This window comes from Pleurodeles waltl, chromosome 8 (assembly GCF_031143425.1).
Source record: "Pleurodeles waltl isolate 20211129_DDA chromosome 8, aPleWal1.hap1.20221129, whole genome shotgun sequence".
In the NCBI taxonomy this organism is placed as follows: domain Eukaryota; kingdom Metazoa; phylum Chordata; class Amphibia; order Caudata; family Salamandridae; genus Pleurodeles; species Pleurodeles waltl.
In genome coordinates, this window is record NC_090447.1 from 919585057 (window position 1) to 919606246 (window position 21190).

Below are 21190 nucleotides of genomic sequence, written 5' to 3' on the forward strand. Positions count from 1 at the left end.
GGCCTCTAGCTCAGTCGGCACCTAGGGAAACCTACCAAACCTGTGCATTGTTTAAAACTAGAGACCTAGGGGAATCCAAGATGGGGTGACTTGTGGGGCTCTGACCAGGTTCTGTTACCCAGAATCCTTTGCAAACCTAAAAATTTGGCTAAAAAAACACATTTTCCTCACATTTTGGTGAGAGAAAGTTCTGGAATCAGAAAGGAGCCACGAATTTCCTTCCACACAGCGTTTCCACAAGTCTCCCGATAAAAATGATACCTCACTTGTGTGGGTAGGCCTAGCGCCCGTGACAGGAAATTCCCCAAAACACAACGTGGACACATCACAATTTTTGAGAGAAAACAGAGGTGTTTTTTGCAAAGTGCCTACCTGTAGATTTTGGCCTCTAGCTCAGCCAGCACCTAGGGAAATCTACCAAACCTGTGCATTTTTGAAAACTAGAGACGTAGGGGAATCTAAGATGGGGTGACTTGTGGGGCTCTGACCAGGCTCTGTTACCCAGAATCCTTTGCAAACCTCACAATTTGGCTAACAAAACACATTTTCCTCAAATTTTGGTGAGAGAAACTTCTGGAATCAGAGACGAGCTACAAATTTCCTTCCACCCAGCGTTCCCCCACATCTCCCGCTAAAAATGATACCTCACTTGTGTGGGTAGGCCTAGCACCCGCGACAGGAAATGCCCCAAAACGCAACGTGGACACATCACATTTTTTGAAAGAAAACAGAGGTGTTTTTTTGCAAAGTGCCTACCTGTAGATTTTGGCCTCTAGCTCAGTCGGCACCTAGGGAAACCTACCAAACCTGTGCTTTGTTTAAAACTAGAGACCTAGGGGAATCCAAGATGGGGTGACTTGTGGGGCTCTGACCAGGTTCTGTTACCCAGAATCCTTTGCAAACCTAAAAATATGGCTAAAAAAACACATTTTCCTCACATTTTGGTGAGAGAAAGTTCTGGAATCAGAGAGGAGCCATGAATTTCCTTCCACCCAGCGTTCCCACAAGTCTCCCGATAAAAAGGATACCTCACTTGTGTGAGTAGGCCTAGTGCCCGTGACAGGAAATTCACCAAAACACAACGTGGACACATCACAATTTTTGACAGAAAACAGAGGTGTTTTTTGCAAAGTGCCTACCTGTAGATTTTGGCCTCTAGCTCAGCCGGCACCTAGGGAAAACTACCACACCTGTGCTTTTTTGAAAACTAAAGACCTAGGGGAATCCAAGATGGGGTGACTTGTGGGGATCTGACCAGGTTCTGTTGCCCAGAATCCTTTGCAAACCTCAAAATTTGGCTAAAAAAACACATTTTCCTCACATTTTGGTGACAGAAAGTTCTGGAATCAGAGAGGAGCCACAAATTTCCTTCCACCCAGCGTTCCCCCACGCCTCCTGATAAAAATGATACCTCACTTGTGTGGGTAGGCCTAGTGCCCGTGACAGGAAATGCCCCAAAACGCAACATGGACACATCACATTTTTTGAAAGAAAACAGAGGTGTTTTTTGCAAAGTGCCTACCTATAGATTTTGGCCTCTAGCTGAGCCGGCACCTAGGGAAACCTACCAAACCTGTGCATTTTTGGAAACTAGAGACCTAGGGGAATCCAAGATGGGGTGACTTGTGGGGCTCTGACCAGGTTCTGTTACCCAGAATCCTTTGCAAACCTCAAAATTTGGCTACAAAAACACATTTTCGTCACATTTTGGTGACAGAACGTTCTGGAATCAGAGAGGAGCCACAAATTTCCTTCCACCCAGCGTTCCCACAAGTCTCCCGATAAAATTGATACCTCACTTGTGTGGGTAGGCCTAGCGCCCGTGACAGGAAATTCCCCAAAACAGAAAGTGGACACATCACAATTTTTGAGAGAAAACAGAGGTGTTTTTTGCAAAGTGCCTACCTGTAGATTTTGGCCTTTAGCTCAGCCAGCACCTAGGGAAACCTACCAAACCTGTGCATTTTTGAAAACTGGAGACCTAGGGGAATGTAAGATAGGGTGACTTGTGGGGCTCTGACCAGGTTCTGTTACCCAGAATCCTTTGCAAACCTCACAATTTGGCTAACAAAACACATTTTCTTCAAATTTTGGTGACAGAAAGTTCTGGAATCAGGGAGGAGCCACAAATTTCCTTCCACCCAGTGTTCCCCCACATCTCCCGATAAACATGATACCTCACTTGTGTGGGTAGGCCTAGCGCCAGCGACAGAAAATGCCCCAAAACGCAACGTGGACACATCACATTTTTTTAAAGAAAACAGAGGTGTTTTTTGCAAAGTGCCTACCTGTAGATTTTGGCCTCTAGCTCAGTCGGCACCTAGGGAAACCTACCAAACCTGTGCATTGTTTAAAACTAGAGACCTAGGGGAATCCAAGATGGGGTGACTTGTGGGGCTCTGACCAGGTTCTGTTACCCAGAATCCTTTGCAAACCTAAAAATTTGGCTAAAAAAACACATTTTCATCACATTTTGGTGAGAGAAAGTTCTGGAATCAGAGAGGAGCCACGAATTTCCTTCCACCCAGCGTTCCCACAAGTCTCCCGATAAAAACGATACCTCACTTGTGTGGGTAGGCCTAGCGTCCGTAACAGGAAATTCCCCAAAACACAACGTGGACACATCACAATTTTTGACAGAAAACAGAGGTGTTTTTTGCAAAGTGCCTACCTGTAGATTTTGGCCTCTAGCTCAGTCGGCACCTAGGGAAACCTACCAAACCTGTGCATTGTTTAAAACTAGAGACCTAGGGGAATCCAAGATGGGGTGACTTGTGGGGCTCTGACCAGGTTCTGTTACCCAGAATCCTTTGCAAACCTAAAAATTTGGCTAAAAAAACACATTTTCCTCACATTTTGGTGAGAGAAAGTTCTGGAATCCGAAAGGAGCCACGAATTTCCTTCCACACAGCGTTCCCACAAGTCTCCCGATAAAAATGATACCTCACTTGTGTGGGTAGGCCTAGCGCCCGTGACAGGAAATGCCCCAAAACGCAACGTGGACACATCACATTTTTTTAAAGAAAACAGAGGTGTTTTTTGCAAAGTGCCTACCTGTAGATTTTGGCCTCTAGCTCAGTCGGCACCTAGGGAAACCTACCAAACCTGTGCTTTGTTTAAAACTAGAGACCTAGGGGAATCCAAGATGGGGTGACTTGTGGGGCTCTGACCAGGTTCTGTTACCCAGAATCCTTTGCAAACCTAAAAATATGGCTAAAAAATCACATTTTCCTCACATTTTGGTGAGAGAAAGTTCTGGAATCAGAGAGGAGCCATGAATTTCCTTCCACCCAGCGTTCCCACAAGTCTCCCGATAAAAAGGATACCTCACTTGTGTGAGTAGGCCTAGTGCCCGTGACAGGAAATTCACCAAAACACAACGTGGACACATCACAATTTTTGACAGAAAACAGAGGTGTTTTTTGCAAAGTGCCTACCTGTAGATTTTGGCCTCTAGCTCAGCCGGCACCTAGGGAAAACTACCACACCTGTGCTTTTTTGAAAACTAAAGACCTAGGGGAATCCAAGATGGGGTGACTTGTGGGGATCTGACCAGGTTCTGTTGCCCAGAATCCTTTGCAAACCTCAAAATTTGGCTAAAAAAACACATTTTCCTCACATTTTGGTGACAGAAAGTTCTGGAATCAGAGAGGAGCCACAAATTTCCTTCCACCCAGCGTTCCCCCACGCCTCCTGATAAAAATGATACCTCACTTGTGTGGGTAGGCCTAGCGCCCGTGACAGGAAATGCCCCAAAACGCAACATGGACACATCACATTTTTTGAAAGAAAACAGAGGTGTTTTTTGCAAAGTGCCTACCTATAGATTTTGGCCTCTAGCTGAGCCGGCACCTAGGGAAACCTACCAAACCTGTGCATTTTTGGAAACTAGAGACCTAGGGGAATCCAAGATGGGGTGACTTGTGGGGCTCTGACCAGGTTCTGTTACCCAGAATCCTTTGCAAACCTCAAAATTTGGCTACAAAAACACATTTTCGTCACATTTTGGTGACAGAACGTTCTGGAATCAGAGAGGAGCCACAAATTTCCTTCCACCCAGCGTTCCCACAAGTCTCCCGATAAAATTGATACCTCACTTGTGTGGGTAGGCCTAGCGCCCGTGACAGGAAATTCCCCAAAACAGAAAGTGGACACATCACAATTTTTGAGAGAAAACAGAGGTGTTTTTTGCAAAGTGCCTACCTGTAGATTTTGGCCTTTAGCTCAGCCAGCACCTAGGGAAACCTACCAAACCTGTGCATTTTTTAAAACTGGAGACCTAGGGGAATGTAAGATAGGGTGACTTGTGGGGCTCTGACCAGGTTCTGTTACCCAGAATCCTTTGCAAACCTCACAATTTGGCTAACAAAACACATTTTCCTCAAATTTTGGTGACAGAAAGTTCTGGAATCAGGGAGGAGCCACAAATTTCCTTCCACCCAGTGTTCCCCCACATCTCCCGATAAACATGATACCTCACTTGTGTGGGTAGGCCTAGCGCCAGCGACAGAAAATGCCCCAAAACGCAACGTGGACACATCACATTTTTTTAAAGAAAACAGAGGTGTTTTTTGCAAAGTGCCTACCTGTAGATTTTGGCCTCTAGCTCAGTCGGCACCTAGGGAAACCTACCAAACCTGTGCATTGTTTAAAACTAGAGACCTAGGGGAATCCAAGATGGGGTGACTTGTGGGGCTCTGACCAGGTTCTGTTACCCAGAATCCTTTGCAAACCTAAAAATTTGGCTAAAAAAACACATTTTCATCACATTTTGGTGAGAGAAAGTTCTGGAATCAGAGAGGAGCCACGAATTTCCTTCCACCCAGCGTTCCCACAAGTCTCCCGATAAAAACGATACCTCACTTGTGTGGGTAGGCCTAGCGTCCGTAACAGGAAATTCCCCAAAACACAACGTGGACACATCACAATTTTTGACAGAAAACAGAGGTGTTTTTTGCAAAGTGCCTACCTGTAGATTTTGGCCTCTAGCTCAGTCGGCACCTAGGGAAACCTACCAAACCTGTGCATTGTTTAAAACTAGAGACCTAGGGGAATCCAAGATGGGGTGACTTGTGGGGCTCTGACCAGGTTCTGTTACCCAGAATCCTTTGCAAACCTAAAAATTTGGCTAAAAAAACACATTTTCCTCACATTTTGGTGAGAGAAAGTTCTGGAATCCGAAAGGAGCCACGAATTTCCTTCCACACAGCGTTCCCACAAGTCTCCCGATAAAAATGATACCTCACTTGTGTGGGTAGGCCTAGCGCCCGTGACAGGAAATTCCCCAAAACACAACGTGGACACATCACAATTTTTGAGAGAAAACAGAGGTGTTTTTTGCAAAGTGCCTACCTGTAGATTTTGGCCTCTAGCTCAGCCAGCACATAGGGAAACCTACCAAACCTGTGCATTTTTGAAAACTAGAGACCTAGGGGAATCTAAGATGGGGTGACTTGTGGGGCTCTGACCAGGCTCTGTTACCCAGAATCCTTTGCAAACCTCACAATTTGGCTAACAAAACACATTTTCCTCAAATTTTGGTGACAGAAACTTCTGGAATCAGAGAGGAGCCACAAATTTCCTTCCACCCAGCGTTCCCCCACATCTCCCGATAAAAATGATACCTCACTTGTGTGAGTAGGCCTAGCGCCCGCGACAGGAAATGCCCCAAAACGCAACATGGACACATCACATTTTTTGAAAGAAAACAGAGGTGTTTTTTGCAAAGTGCCTACCTATAGATTTTGGCCTCTAGCTGAGCCGGCACCTAGGGAAACCTACCAAACCTGTGCATTTTTGGAAACTAGAGACCTAGGGGAATCCAAGATGGGGTGACTTGTGGGGCTCTGACCAGGTTCTGTTACCCAGAATCCTTTGCAAACCTCAAAATTTGGCTACAAAAACACATTTTCGTCACATTTTGGTGACAGAACGTTCTGGAATCAGAGAGGAGCCACAAATTTCCTTCCACCCAGCGTTCCCACAAGTCTCCCGATAAAATTGATACCTCACTTGTGTGGGTAGGCCTAGCGCCCGTGACAGGAAATTCCCCAAAACAGAAAGTGGACACATCACAATTTTTGAGAGAAAACAGAGGTGTTTTTTGCAAAGTGCCTGCCTGTAGATTTTGGCCTTTAGCTCAGCCAGCACCTAGGGAAACCTACCAAACCTGTGCATTTCTGAAAACTAGAGACCTAGGGGAATCTAAGATGGGGTGACTTGTGGGGCTCTGACCAGGCTCTGTTACCCAGAATCCTTTGCAAACCTCACAATTTGGCTAACAAAACACATTTTCCTCAAATTTTGGTGACAGAAACTTCTGGAATCAGAGAGGAGCTACAAATTTCCTTCCACCCAGCGTTCCCCCACATCTCCCGCTAAAAATGATACCTCACTTGTGTGCGTAGGCCTAGCACCCGCGACAGGAAATGCCCCAAAACGCAACGTGGACACATCACATTTTTTTAACGAAAACAGAGGTGTTTTTTGCAAAGTGCCTACCTGTAGATTTTGGCCTCTAGCTCAGTCGGCACCTAGGGAAACCTACCAAACCTGTGCTTTGTTTAAAACTAGAGACCTAGGGGAATCCAAGATGGGGTGACTTGTGGGGCTCTGACCAGGTTCTGTTACCCAGAATCCTTTGCAAACCTAAAAATATGGGTAAAAAAACACATTTTCCTCACATTTTGGTGAGAGAAAGTTCTGGAATCAGAGAGGAGCCATGAATTTCCTTCCACCCAGCGTTCCCACAAGACTCCCGATAAAAAGGATACCTCACTTGTGTGAGTAGGCCTAGTGCCCGTGACAGGAAATTCACCAAAACACAACGTGGACACATCACAATTTTTGACAGAAAACAGAGGTGTTTTTTGCAAAGTGCCTACCTGTAGATTTTGGCCTCTAGCTCAGCCGGCACCTAGGGAAAACTTTCACACCTGTGCTTTTTTGAAAACTAGAGACCTAGGGGAATCCAAGATGGGGTGACTTGTGGGGATCTGAGCAGGTTCTGTTGCCCAGAATCCTTTGCAAACCTCAAAATTTGGCTAAAAAAACACATTTTCCTCACATTTTGGTGACAGAAAGTTCTGGAATCAGAGAGGAGCCACAAATTTCCTTACACCCAGCGTTCCCCCACGCCTCCTGATAAAAAGAATACCTCACTTGTGTGGGTAGGCCTAGCGCCCGTGACAGGAAATGCCCCAAAACGCAACATGGACACATCACATTTTTTGAAAGAAAACAGAGGTGTTTTTTGCAAAGGGCCTACCTATAGATTTTGGCCTCTAGCTCAGTCGGCACCTAGGGAAACCTACCAAACCTGTGCATTTTTGGAAACTAGAGACCTAGGGGAATCCAAGATGGGGTGACTTGTGGGGCTCTGACCAGGTTCTGTTACCCAGAATCCTTTGAAAACCTCAAAATTTGGCTACAAAAACACATTTTCGTCACATTTTGGTGACAGAACGTTCTGGAATCAGAGAGGAGCCACAAATTTCCTTCCACCCAGCGTTCCCACAAGTCTCCCGATAAAATTGATACCTCACTTGTGTGGGTAGGCCTAGCGCCCGTGACAGGAAATTCCCCAAAACAGAAAGTGGACACATCACAATTTTTTAGAGAAAACAGAGGTGTTTTTTGCAAAGTGCCTACCTGTAGATTTTGGCCTCTAGCTCAGCCAGCACCTAGGGAAGCCTACCAAACCTGTGGATTTTTGAAAACTAGAGACCTAGGGGAATCTAAGATGGGGTGACTTGTGGGGCTCTGACCAGGTCCTGTTACCCAGAATCCTTTGCAAACCTCACAATTTGGCTAACAAAACACATTTTCCTCAAATTTTGGTGACAGAAAGTTCTGGAATCAGAGAGGAGCCACAAATTTCCTTCCACCCAGCGTTCCCCCACATCTCCCGATAAAAATGATACCTCACTTGTGTGAGTAGGCCTAGCGCCCGTGACAGGAAATGCCCCAAAACGCAACGTGGACACATCACATTTTTTTAAAGAAAACAGAGGTGTTATTTGCAAAGTGCCTACCTGTAGATTTTGGCCTCTAGCTCAGTCGGCACCTATGGAAACAGACCAAACCTGTGCATTTCTGAAAACTAGAGACCTAGGGGAATCCAAGATGGGGTGACTTGTGGGGCTCTGACGGGTTCTGTTACCCCGAATCCTTTGCAAACCTCAAAATTTGGCTAAAAAAATAAATTTTCGTCACATTTTTGTGACAGAAAGTTCTGGAATCAGAGAGGAGCCACAAATTTCCTTCCACCCAACGTTCCCCCACGCCTCCTGATAAAAATGATACCTCACTTGTGTGGGTAGGCCTAGCGCCCGTGACAGAAAATGCCCCAAAACGCAACGTGCACACATCACATTTTTTGAAAGAAAACAGAGGTGTTTTTTGCAAAGTGCCTACCTGTAGATTTTGGCCTCTAGCTCCGCCGGCACCTAGGGAAACCTACCAAACCTGTGCATTTTTTAAAACTAGAGCCCTAGGGGAATCCAAGATGGGGTGACTTGTGGGGCTCTGACCAGGTTCTTTTACCCAGAATCCTTTGCAAACCTCAAAATTTGGCTAAAAAAACACATTTTCGTCACATTTTGGTGACAGAAAGTTCTGGAATCAGAGAGGAGCCACAAATTTCCTTCCACGCAGCGTTCCCAAAAGTCTCCCGATAAAATTGATACCTCACTTGTGTGGGTAGGCCTAGCGCCCGTGACAGGAAATTCCCCAAAACACAACGTGGACACATCACAATTTTTGAGAGAAAACAGAGGTGTTTTTTGCAAAGTGCCTACCTGTAGATTTTGGCATCTAGCTCAGCCAGCACCTACGGAAACCTACCAAACCTGTGCATTTTTGAAAACTAGAGAGCTAGGGGAATCCAAGATGGGGTGACTTGTGGGGCTCTGACCAGGTTCTGTTACCCAGAATCCTTTGCAAACCTCACAATTTGGCTAACAAAACACATTTTCCTCAAATTTTGGTGACAGAAAGTTCTGGAATCAGAGAGGAGCCACAAATTTCCTTCCACCCAGAGTTCCCCCACATCTCCCGATAAAAATGATACCTCACTTGTGTGGGTAGGCCTAGCGCCCGCGACAGGAAATGCCCCAAAACGCAACGTGGACACATCACATTTTTTGAAAGAAAACAGAGGTGTTTTTTGCAAAGTGCCTACATGTAGATTTTGTCCTCTAGCTCAGTCGGCACCTAGGGAAACCTACCAAACCTGTGCATTGTTTAAAACTAGAGACCTAGGGGAATCCAAGATGGGGTGACTTGTGGGGCTCTGACCAGGTTCTGTTACCCAGAATCCTTTGCAAACCTAAAAATGTGGCTAAAAAAACACATTTTCCTCACATTTTGGTGAGAGAAAGTTCTGGAATCAGAGAGGAGCCATGAATTTCCTTACACCCAGCCTTCCCACAAGTCTCCCGATAAAAAGGATACCTCACTTGTGTGAGTAGGCCTAGTGCCCGTGACAGGAAATTCACCAAAACACAACGTGGACACATCACAATTTTTGACAGAAAACAGAGGTGTTTTTTGCAAAGTGCCTACCTGTAGATTTTGGCCTCTAGCTCAGCCGGCACCTACGGAAAACTACCACACCTGTCCTTTTTTGAAAACTAGAGACCTAGGGGAATCCAAGATGGGGTGACTTGTGGGGATCTGACCAGGTTCTGTTACCCAGAATCCTTTGCAAACCTCAAAATTTGGCTAAAAAAACACATTTTCCTCACATTTTGGTGACAGAAAGTTCTGGAATCAGAGAGTAGCCACAAATTTCCTTCCACCCAGCGTTCCCCCAAGCCTCCCGATAAAAATGATACCTCACTTGTGTGGGTAGGCCTAGCGCCCGTGACAGGAAATGCCCCAAAACGCAACATGGACACATCACATTTTTTGAAAGAAAACAAAGGTGTTTTTTGCAAAGTGCCTACCTATAGATTTTGGCCTCTAGCTCAGCCGGCACCTAGGGAAACCTACCAAACCTGTGCATTTTTGGAAACTAGAGACCTAGGGGAATCCAAGATGGGGTGACTTGTGGGGCTCTGACCAGGTTCTGTTACCCAGAATCCTTTGCAAACCTCAAAATTTGGCTACAAAAACACATTTTCGTCACATTTTGGTGACAGAAAGTTCTGGAATCAGAGAGGAGCCACAAATTTCCTTCCACCCAACGTTCCCCCACGCCTCCTGATAAAAATGATACCTCACTTGTGTGGGTAGGCCTAGCGCCCGTGACAGAAAATGCCCCAAAACGCAACGTGCACACATCACATTTTTTTAAAGAAAACAGAGGTGTTTTTTGCAAAGTGCCTACCTGTAGATTTTGGCCTCTAGCTCAGCCGGCACCTAGGGAAACCTACCAAACCTGTGCATTTTTTAAAACTAGAGCCCTAGGGGAATCCAAGATGGGGTGACTTGTGGGGCTCTGACCAGGTTCTTTTACCCAGAATCCTTTGCAAACCTCAAAATTTGGCTAAAAAAACACATTTTCGTCACATTTTGGTGACAGAAAGTTCTGGAATCAGAGAGGAGCCACAAATTTCCTTCCACCCAGCGTTCCCACAAGTCTCCCGATAAAATTGATACCTCACTTGTTTGGGTAGGCCTAGCGCCCGTGACAGGAAATTCCCCAAAACAGAACGTGGACACATCACAATTTTTGAGAGAAAACAGAGGTGTTTTTTGCAAAGTGCCTACCTGTAGATTTTGGCCTGTAGCTCAGCCGGCACCTAGGGAAAACTACCACACCTGTGCTTTTTTGAAAACTAGAGACCTAGGGGAATCCAAGATGGGGTGACTTGTGGGGATCTGACCAGGTTCTGTTACCCAGAATCCTTTGCAAACCTCAAAATTTGGCTAAAAAAACACATTTTCCTCACATTTTGGTGACAGAAAGTTCTGGAATCAGAGAGGAGCCACAAATTTCCTTCCACCCAGCGTTCCCCCACGCCTCCCGATAAACATGATACCTCACTTGTGTGGGTAGGCCTAGCTCCCGTGACAGGAAATGCCCCAAAACGCAACATGGACACATCACATTTTTTGAAAGAAAACAGAGGTGTTTTTTGCAAAGTGCCTACCTATAGATTTTGGCCTCTAGCTCAGCCGGCACCTAGGGAAACCTACCAAACATGTGCATTTTTGGAAACTAGAGACCTAGGGGAATCCAAGATGGGGTGACTTGTGGGGCTCTGACCAGGTTCTGTTACCCAGAATCCTTTGCAAACCTCAAAATTTGGCTACAAAAACACATTTTCGTCACATTTTGGTGACAGAAAGTTCTGGAATCAGAGAGGAGCCACAAATTTCCTTCCACCCAGCGTTCCCACAAGTCTTCCGATAAAATTGATACCTCACTTGTGTGGGTAGGCCTAGCGCCCGTGACAGGAAATTCCCCAAAACAGAACGTGGACACATCACAATTTTTGAGAGAAAACAGAGGTGTTTTTTGCAAAGTGCCTACCTGTAGATTTTGGCCTCTAGCTCAGCCAGCACCTAGGGAAGCCTACCAAACCTGTGGATTTTTGAAAACTAGAGACCTAGGGGAATCTAAGATGGGGTGACTTGTGGGGCTCTGACCAGGTTCTGTTACCCAGAATCCTTTGCAAACCTCACAATTTGGCTAACAAAACACATTTTCCTCAAATTTTGGTGACAGAAAGTTCTGGAATCAGAGAGGAGCCACAAATTTCCTTCCACCCAGCGTTCCCCCACATCTCCCGATAAAAATGATACCTCACTTGTGTGAGTAGGCCTAGCGCCCGAGACAGGAAATGCCCCAAAACGCAACGTGGACACATCACATTTTTTTTAAAGAAAACAGAGGTGTTATTTGCAAAGTGCCTACCTGTAGATTTTGGCCTCTAGCTCAGTCGGCACCTAGGGAAACATACCAAACCTGTGCATTTCTGAAAACTAGAGACCTAGGGGAATCCAAGATGGGGTGACTTGTGGGGCTCTGACGGGTTCTGTTACCCCGAATCCTTTGCAAACCTCAAAATTTGGCTAAAAAAATACATTTTCGTCACATTTTGGTGACAGAAAGTTCTGGAATCAGAGAGGAGCCACAAATTTCCTTCCACCCAACGTTCCCCCACGCCTCCTGATAAAAATGATACCTCACTTGTGTGGGTAGGCCTAGCGCCCGTGACAGGAAATGCCCCAAAACGCAACGTGCACACATCACATTTTTTGAAAGAAAACAGAGGTGTTTTTTGCAAAGTGCCTACCTGTAGATTTTGGCCTCTAGCTCAGCCGGCACCTAGGGAAACCTACCAAACCTGTGCATTTTTCAAAACTAGAGCCCTAGGGGAATCCAAGATGGGGTGACTTGTGGGGCTCTGACCAGGTTCTTTTACCCAGAATCCTTTGCAAACCTCAAAATTTGGCTAAAAAAACACATTTTCGTCACATTTTGGTGACAGAAAGATCTGGAATCAGAGAGGAGCCACAAATTTCCTTCCACCCAGCGTTCCCAGAAGTCTCCCGATAAAATTGATACCTCACTTGTGTGGGTAGGCCTAGCGCCCGTGACAGGAAAGTCCCCAAAACACAACGTGGACACATCACAATTTTTGAGAGAAAACAGAGGTGTTTTTTGCAAAGTGCCTACCTGTAGATTTTGGCATCTAGCTCAGCCAGCATCTAGGGAAACCTACCAAACCTGTGCATTTTTGAAAACTAGAGACCTAGGGGAATCCAAGATGGGGTGACTTGTGGGGCTCTGACCAGGTTCTGTTACCCAGAATCCTTTGCAAACCTCACAATTTGGCTAACAAAACACATTTTCCTCAAATTTTGGTGACAGAAAGTTCTGGAATCAGAGAGGAGCCACAAATTTCCTTCCACCCAGAGTTCCCCCACATCTCCCGATAAAAATGATACCTCACTTGTGTGGGTAGGCCTAGCGCCCGCGACAGGAAATGCCCCAAAACGCAACGTGGACACATCACATTTTTTGAAAGAAAACAGAGGTGTTTTTTGCAAAGTGCCTACATGTAGATTTTGTCCTCTAGCTCAGTCGGCACCTAGGGAAACCTACCAAACCTGTGCATTGTTTAAAACTAGAGACCTAGGGGAATCCAAGATGGGGTGACTTGTGGGGCTCTGACCAGGTTCTGTTACCCAGAATCCTTTGCAAACCTAAAAATGTGGCTAAAAAAACACATTTTCCTCACATTTTGGTGAGAGAAAGTTCTGGAATCAGAGAGGAGCCATGAATTTCCTTACACCCAGCCTTCCCACAAGTCTCCCGATAAAAAGGATACCTCACTTGTGTGAGTAGGCCTAGTGCCCGTGACAGGATATTCACCAAAACACAACGTGGACACATCACAATTTTTGACAGAAAACAGAGGTGTTTTTTGCAAAGTGCCTACCTGTAGATTTTGGCCTCTAGCTCAGCCGGCACCTAGGGAAAACTACCACACCTGTGCTTTTTTGAAAACTAGAGACCTAGGGGAATCCAAGATGGGGTGACTTGTGGGGATCTGACCAGGTTCTGTTACCCAGAATCCTTTGCAAACCTCAAAATTTGGCTAAAAAAACACATTTTCCTCACATTTTGGTGACAGAAAGTTCTGGAATCAGAGAGGAGCCACAAATTTCCTTCCACCCAGCGTTCCCCCAAGCCTCCCGATAAAAATGATACCTCACTTGTGTGGGTAGGCCTAGCGCCCGTGACAGGAAATGCCCCAAAACGCAACATGGACACATCACATTTTTTGAAAGAAAACAAAGGTGTTTTTTGCAAAGTGCCTACCTATAGATTTTGGCCTCTAGCTCAGCCGGCACATAGGGAAACCTACCAAACCTGTGCATTTTTGGAAACTAGAGACCTAGGGGAATCCAAAATGGGGAGACTTGTGGGGCTCTGACCAGGTTCTGTTACCCAGAATCCTTTGTAAACCTCAAAATTTGGCTACAAAAACACATTTTCGTCACATTTTGGTGACAGAAAGTTCTGGAATCAGAGAGGAGCCACAAATTTCCTTCCACCCAGCGTTCCCACAAGTCTCTCAATAAAATTGATACCTCACTTGTTTGGGTAGGCCTAGCGCCCATGACAGGAAATTCCCCAAAACAGAACGTGGACACATCACAATTTTTGAGAGAAAACAGAGGTGTTTTTTGCAAAGTGCCTACCTGTAGATTTTGGCCTCTAGCTCAGCCAGCACCTAGGGAAGCCTACCAAACCTGTGGATTTTTGAAAACTAGAGACCTAGGGGAATCTAAGATGGGGTGACTTGTGGGGCTCTGACCAGGTTCTGTTACCCAGAATCCTTTGCAAACCTCACAATTTGGCTAACAAAACACATTTTCCTCAAATTTTGGTGACAGAAAGTTCTGGAATCAGAGAGGAGCCACAAATTTCCTTCCACCCAGCGTTCCCCCACATCTCCCGATAAAAATGATACCTCACTTGTGTGAGTAGGCCTAGCGCCCGAGACAGGAAATGCCCCAAAACGCAACGTGGACACATCACATTTTTTTTAAAGAAAACAGAGGTGTTATTTGCAAAGTGCCTACCTGTAGATTTTGGCCTCTAGCTCAGTCGGCACCTAGGGAAACATACCAAATCTGTGCATTTCTGAAAACTAGAGACCTAGGGGAATCCAAGATGGGGTGACTTGTGGGGCTCTGACGGGTTCTGTTACCCCGAATCCTTTGCAAACCTCAAAATTTGGCTAAAAAAATACATTTTCGTCACATTTTGGTGACAGAAAGTTCTGGAATCAGAGAGGAGCCACAAATTTCCTTCCACCCAACGTTCCCCCACGCCTCCTGATAAAAATGATACCTCACTTGTGTGGGTAGGCCTAGCGCCCGTGACAGGAAATGCCCCAAAACGCAACGTGCACACATCACATTTTTTGAAAGAAAACAAAGGTGTTTTTTGCAAAGTGCCTACCTGTAGATTTTGGCCTCTAGCTCAGCCGGCACCTAGGGAAACCTACCAAACCTGTGCATTTTTCAAAACTAGAGCCCTAGGGGAATCCAAGATGGGGTGACTTGTGGGGCTCTGACCAGGTTCTTTTACCCAGAATCCTTTGCAAACCTCAAAATTTGGCTAAAAAAACACATTTTCGTCACATTTTGGTGACAGAAAGATCTGGAATCAGAGAGAGGCCACAAATTTCCTTCCACCCAGCGTTCCCAGAAGTCTCCCGATAAAATTGATACCTCACTTGTGTGGGTAGGCCTAGCGCCCGTGACAGGAAAGTCCCCAAAACACAACGTGGACACATCACAATTTTTGAGAGAAAACAGAGGTGTTTTTTGCAAAGTGCCTACCTGTAGATTTTGGCATCTAGCTCAGCCAGCATCTAGGGAAACCTACCAAACCTGTGCATTTTTGAAAACTAGAGACCTAGGGGAATCCAAGATGGGGTGACTTGTGGGGCTCTGACCAGGTTCTGTTACCCAGAATCCTTTGCAAACCTCACAATTTGGCTAACAAAACACATTTTCCTCAAATTTTGGTGACAGAAAGTTCTGGAATCAGAGAGGAGCCACAAATTTCCTTCCACCCAGAGTTCCCCCACATCTCCCGATAAAAATGATACCTCACTTGTGTGGGTAGGCCTAGCGCCCGCGACAGGAAATGCCCCAAAACGCAACGTGGACACATCACATTTTTTGAAAGAAAACAGAGGTGTTTTTTGCAAAGTGCCTACATGTAGATTTTGTCCTCTAGCTCAGTCGGCACCTAGGGAAACCTACCAAACCTGTGCATTGTTTAAAACTAGAGACCTAGGGGAATCCAAGATGGGGTGACTTGTGGGGCTCTGACCAGGTTCTGTTACCCAGAATCCTTTGCAAACCTAAAAATGTGGCTAAAAAAACACATTTTCCTCACATTTTGGTGAGAGAAAGTTCTGGAATCAGAGAGGAGCCATGAATTTCCTTACACCCAGCCTTCCCACAAGTCTCCCGATAAAAAGGATACCTCACTTGTGTGAGTAGGCCTAGTGCCCGTGACAGGAAATTCACCAAAACACAACGTGGACACATCACAATTTTTGACAGAAAACAGAGGTGTTTTTTGCAAAGTGCCTACCTGTAGATTTTGGCCTCTAGCTCAGCCGGCACCTAGGGAAAACTACCACACCTGTGCTTTTTTGAAAACTAGAGACCTAGGGGAATCCAAGATGGGGTGACTTGTGGGGATCTGACCAGGTTCTGTTACCCAGAATCCTTTGCAAACCTCAAAATTTGGCTAAAAAAACACATTTTCCTCACATTTTGGTGACAGAAAGTTCTGGAATCAGAGAGGAGCCACAAATTTCCTTCCACCCAGCGTTCCCCCACGCCTCCCGATAAAAATGATACCTCACTTGTGTGGGTAGGCCTAGCGCCCGTGACAGGAAATGCCCCAAAACGCAACATGGACACATCACATTTTTTGAAAGAAAACAGAGGTGTTTTTTGCAAAGTGCCTACCTATAGATTTTGGCCTCTAGCTCAGCCGGCACCTAGGGAAACCTACCAAACCTGTGCATTTTTGGAAACTAGAGACCTAGGGGAATCCAAGATGGGGTGACTTGTGGGGCTCTGACCAGGTTCTGTTACCCAGAATCCTTTGCAAACCTCACAATTTGGCTAACAAAACACATTTTCCTCAAATTTTGGTGACAGAAAGTTCTGGAATCAGAGAGGAGCCACAAATTTCCTTCCACCCAGAGTTCCCCCACATCTCCCGATAAAAATGATACCTCACTTGTGTGGGTAGGCCTAGCGCCCGCGACAGGAAATGCCCCAAAACGCAACGTGGACACATCACATTTTTTGAAAGAAAACAGAGGTGTTTTTTGCAAAGTGCCTACATGTAGATTTTGTCCTCTAGCTCAGTCGGCACCTAGGGAAACCTACCAAACCTGTGCATTGTTTAAAACTAGAGACCTAGGGGAATCCAAGATGGGGTGACTTGTGGGGCTCTGACCAGGTTCTGTTACCCAGAATCCTTTGCAAACCTCAAAATTTGGCTAAAAAAACACATTTTCCTCACATTTTGGTGACAGAAAGTTCTGGAATCAGAGAGGAGCCACAAATTTCCTTCCACCCAGCGTTCCCCCAAGCCTCCCGATAAAAATGATACCTCACTTGTGTGGGTAGGCCTAGCGCCCGTGACAGGAAATTCACCAAAACACAACGTGGACACATCACAATTTTTGACAGAAAACAGAGGTGTTTTTTGCAAAGTGCCTACCTATAGATTTTGTCCTCTAGCTCAGCCGGCACCTAGGAAAACCTACCAAACCTGTGCATTTTTGGAAACTAGAGACCTAGGGGAATCCAAGATGGGGTGACTTGTAGGGCTCTGACCAGGTTCTGTTACCCAGAATCCTTTGCAAACCTCAAAATTTGGCTACAAAAACACATTTTCGTCACATTTTGGTGACAGAAAGTTCTGGAATCAGAGAGGAGCCACAAATTTCCTTCCAGCCAGCGTTCCCACAAGTCTCCCGATAAAATTGATACCTCACTTGTTTGGGTAGGCCTAGCGCCCGTGACAGGAAATTCCCCAAAACAGAACGTGGACACATCACAATTTTTGAGAGAAAACAGAGGTGTTTTTTGCAAAGTGCCTACCTGTAGATTTTGGCCTGTAGCTCAGCCGGCACCTAGGGAAAACTACCACACCTGTGCTTTTTTGAAAACTAGAGACCTAGGGGAATCCAAGATGGGGTGACTTGTGGGGATCTGACCAGGTTCTGTTACCCAGAATCCTTTGCAAACCTCAAAATTTGGCTAAAAAAACACATTTTCCTCACATTTTGGTGACAGAAAGTTCTGGAATCAGAGAGGAGCCACAAATTTCCTTCCACCCAGCGTTCCCCCACGCCTCCCGATAAAAATGATACCTCACTTGTGTGGGTAGGCCTAGCGCCCGTGACAGGAAATGCCCCAAAACGCAACATGGACACATCACATTTTTTGAAAGAAAACAGAGGTGTTTTTTGCAAAGTGCCTACCTATAGATTTTGGCCTCTAGCTCAGCCGGCACCTAGGGAAACCTACCAAACCTGTGCATTTTTGGACCTAGAGACCTAGGGGAATCCAAGATGGGGTGACTTGTGGGGCTCTGACCAGGTTCTGTTACCCAGAATCCTTTGCAATCCTCAAAATTTGGCTACAAAAACACATTTTCGTCACATTTTGGTGACAGAAAGTTCTGGAATCAGAGAGGAGCCACAAATTTCCTTCCACCCAGCGTTCCCACAAGTCTCCCGATAAAATTGATACCTCACTTGTGTGGGTAGGCCTAGCGCCCGTGACAGGAAATTCCCCAAAACAGAACGTGGACACATCACAATTTTTGAGAGAAAACAGAGGTGTTTTTTGCAAAGTGCCTACCTGTAGATTTTGGCCTCTAGCTCAGCCAGCACCTAGGGAAGCCTACCAAACCTGTGGAGTTTTGAAAACTAGAGACCTAGGGGAATCTAAGATGGGGTGACTTGTGGGGCTCTGACCAGGTTCTGTTACCCAGAATCCTTTGCAAACCTCACAATTTGGCTAACAAAACACATTTTCCTCAAATTTTGGTGACAGAAAGTTCTGGAATCAGAGAGGAGCCACAAATTTCCTTCCACCCAGCGTTCCCCCACATCTCCCGATAAAAATGATACCTCACTTGTGTGAGTAGGCCTAGCGCCCGAGACAGGAAATGCCCCAAAACGCAACGTGGACACATCACATTTTTTTTTAAAGAAAACAGGTGTTATTTGCAAAGTGCCTACCTGTAGATTTTGGCCTCTAGCTCAGTCGGCACCTAGGGAAACATACCAAACCTGTGCATTTCTGAAAACTAGAGACCTAGGGGAATCCAAGATGGGGTGACTTGTGGGGCTCTGACCAGGTTCTGTTACCCAGAATCCTTTGCAAACCTCACAATTTGGCTAACAAAACACATTTTCCTCACATTTTGGTGACAGAAAGTTCTGGAATCAGAGAGGAGCCACAAATTTCCTTCCACCCAGCGTTCCCCCACATCTCCCGATAAAAATGATACCTCACTTGTGTGGGTAGGCCTAGCGCCCGCGACAGGAAATGCCCCAAAACGCAACGTGGACACATCACATTTTTTTAAAGAAAACAGAGGTGTTTTTTGCAAAGTGCCTACCTGTAGATTTTGTCCTCTAGATCAGTCGGCACCTAGGGAAACCTACCAAACCTGTGCATTGTTTAAAACTAGAGACCTAGGGGAATCCAAGATGGGGTGACTTGTGGGGCTCTGACCAGGTTCTGTTACCCAGAATCCTTTGCAAACCTAAAAATGTGGCTGAAAAAACACATTTTTCTCACATTTTGGTGAGAGAAAGTAATGGAATCAGAGAGGAGCCATGAATTTCCTTCCACCCAGCGTTCCCACAAGTCTCCCGATAAAAAGGATACCTCACTTGTGTGAGTAGGCCTAGTGCCTGTGACAGGAAATTCACCAAAACACAACGTGGACACAGCACAATTTTTGACAGAAAACAGAGGTGTTTTTTGCAAAGTGCCTACCTGTAGATTTTGGCCTCTAGCTCAGCCGGCACCTAGGGAAAACGACCACACCTGTGCTTTTTTGAAAACTAGAGACCTAGGGGAATCCAAGATGGGGTGACTTGTGGGGATCTGACCAGGTTCTGTTACCCAGAATCCTTTGCAAACCTCAAAATTTGGCTAAAAAAACACATTTTCCTCACATTTTGGTGACAGAAAGTTCTGGAATCAGAGAGGAGCCACAAATTTCCTTCCACCCAGCGTTCCCCCAGGCCTCCCGATAAAAATGATACCTCACTTGTGTGGGTAGGCCTAGCGCCCGTGACAGGAAATGCCCCAAAACGCAACATGGACACATCACATTTTTTTTAAAGAAAACAGAAGTGTTTTTTGCAAAGTGCCTACCTATAGATTTTGGCCTCTAGCTCAGCCGGCACCTAGGGAAACCTACCAAACCTGTGGATTTTTGAAAACTAGAGACCTAGGGGAATCTAAGATGGGGTGACTTGTGGGGCTCTGACCAGGTTCTGTTACCCAGAATCCTTTGCAAACCTCACAATTTGGCTAACAAAACACATTTTCCTCAAATTTTGGTGACAGAAAGTTCTGGAATCAGAGAGGAGCCACAAATTTCCTTCCACCCAGCGTTCCCCCACATCTCCCGATAAAAATGATACCTCACTTGTGTGAGTAGGCCTAGCGCCCGCGACAGGAAATGCCCCAAAACGCAACGTGGACACATCACATTTTTTTAAAGAAAGCAGAGGTGTTATTTGCAAAGTGCCTACCTGTAGATTTTGGCCTCTAGCTCAGTCGGCACCTAGGGAAACATACCAAACCTGTGCATTTCTGAAAACTAGAGACCTAGGGGAATCCAAGATGGGGTGACTTGTGGGGCTCTGACGGGTTCTGTTACCCCGAATCCTTTGCAAACCTCAAAATTTGGCTAAAAAAACACATTTTCGTCACATTTTAATGACAGAAAGTTCTGGAATCAGAGAGTAGCCCCAAATTTCCTTCCACCCAACGTTCCCCCACGCCTCCCGATAAAAATGATACCTCACTTGTGTGGGTAGGCCTAGCGCCCGTGACAGGAAATGCCCCAAAACGCAACGTGCACACATCACATTTTTTTAAAGAAAACAGGTGTTTTTTGCAAAGTGCCTACCTATAGATTTTGGCCTCTAGCTCAGCCGGCACCTAGGGAAACCTACCAAACCTGTGCATTTTTTAAAACTAGAGCCCTAGGGGAATCTAATATGGGGTGACTTGTGGGGCTCTGACCAGGTTCTGTTACTCAGAATCCTTTGTAAACTTCAAAATTTGGCTAAAAAAACACATTTTCGTCACATTTTGTTGACAGAAAGTTCTGGAATCAGAGAGGAGCCACAAATTACCTTCCACCCAGCGTTCCCAAAAGTCTCCCGATAAAATTGATACCTCACTTGTGTGGGTAGGCCTAGCGCCCGTGACAGGAAATTCCCCAAAACACAACGTGGACACATCACAATTTTTGAGAGCAAACAGAGGTGTTTTTTGCAAAGTGCCTACCTGTAGATTTTGGCCTCTAGCTCAGCCAGCACCTAGGGAAAGCTACCAAACCTGTGCATTTTTGAAAACTAGAGACCTAGGGGAATCCAAGATGGGGTGACTTGTGGGGCTCTGACCAGGTTCTGTTACCCAGAATCCT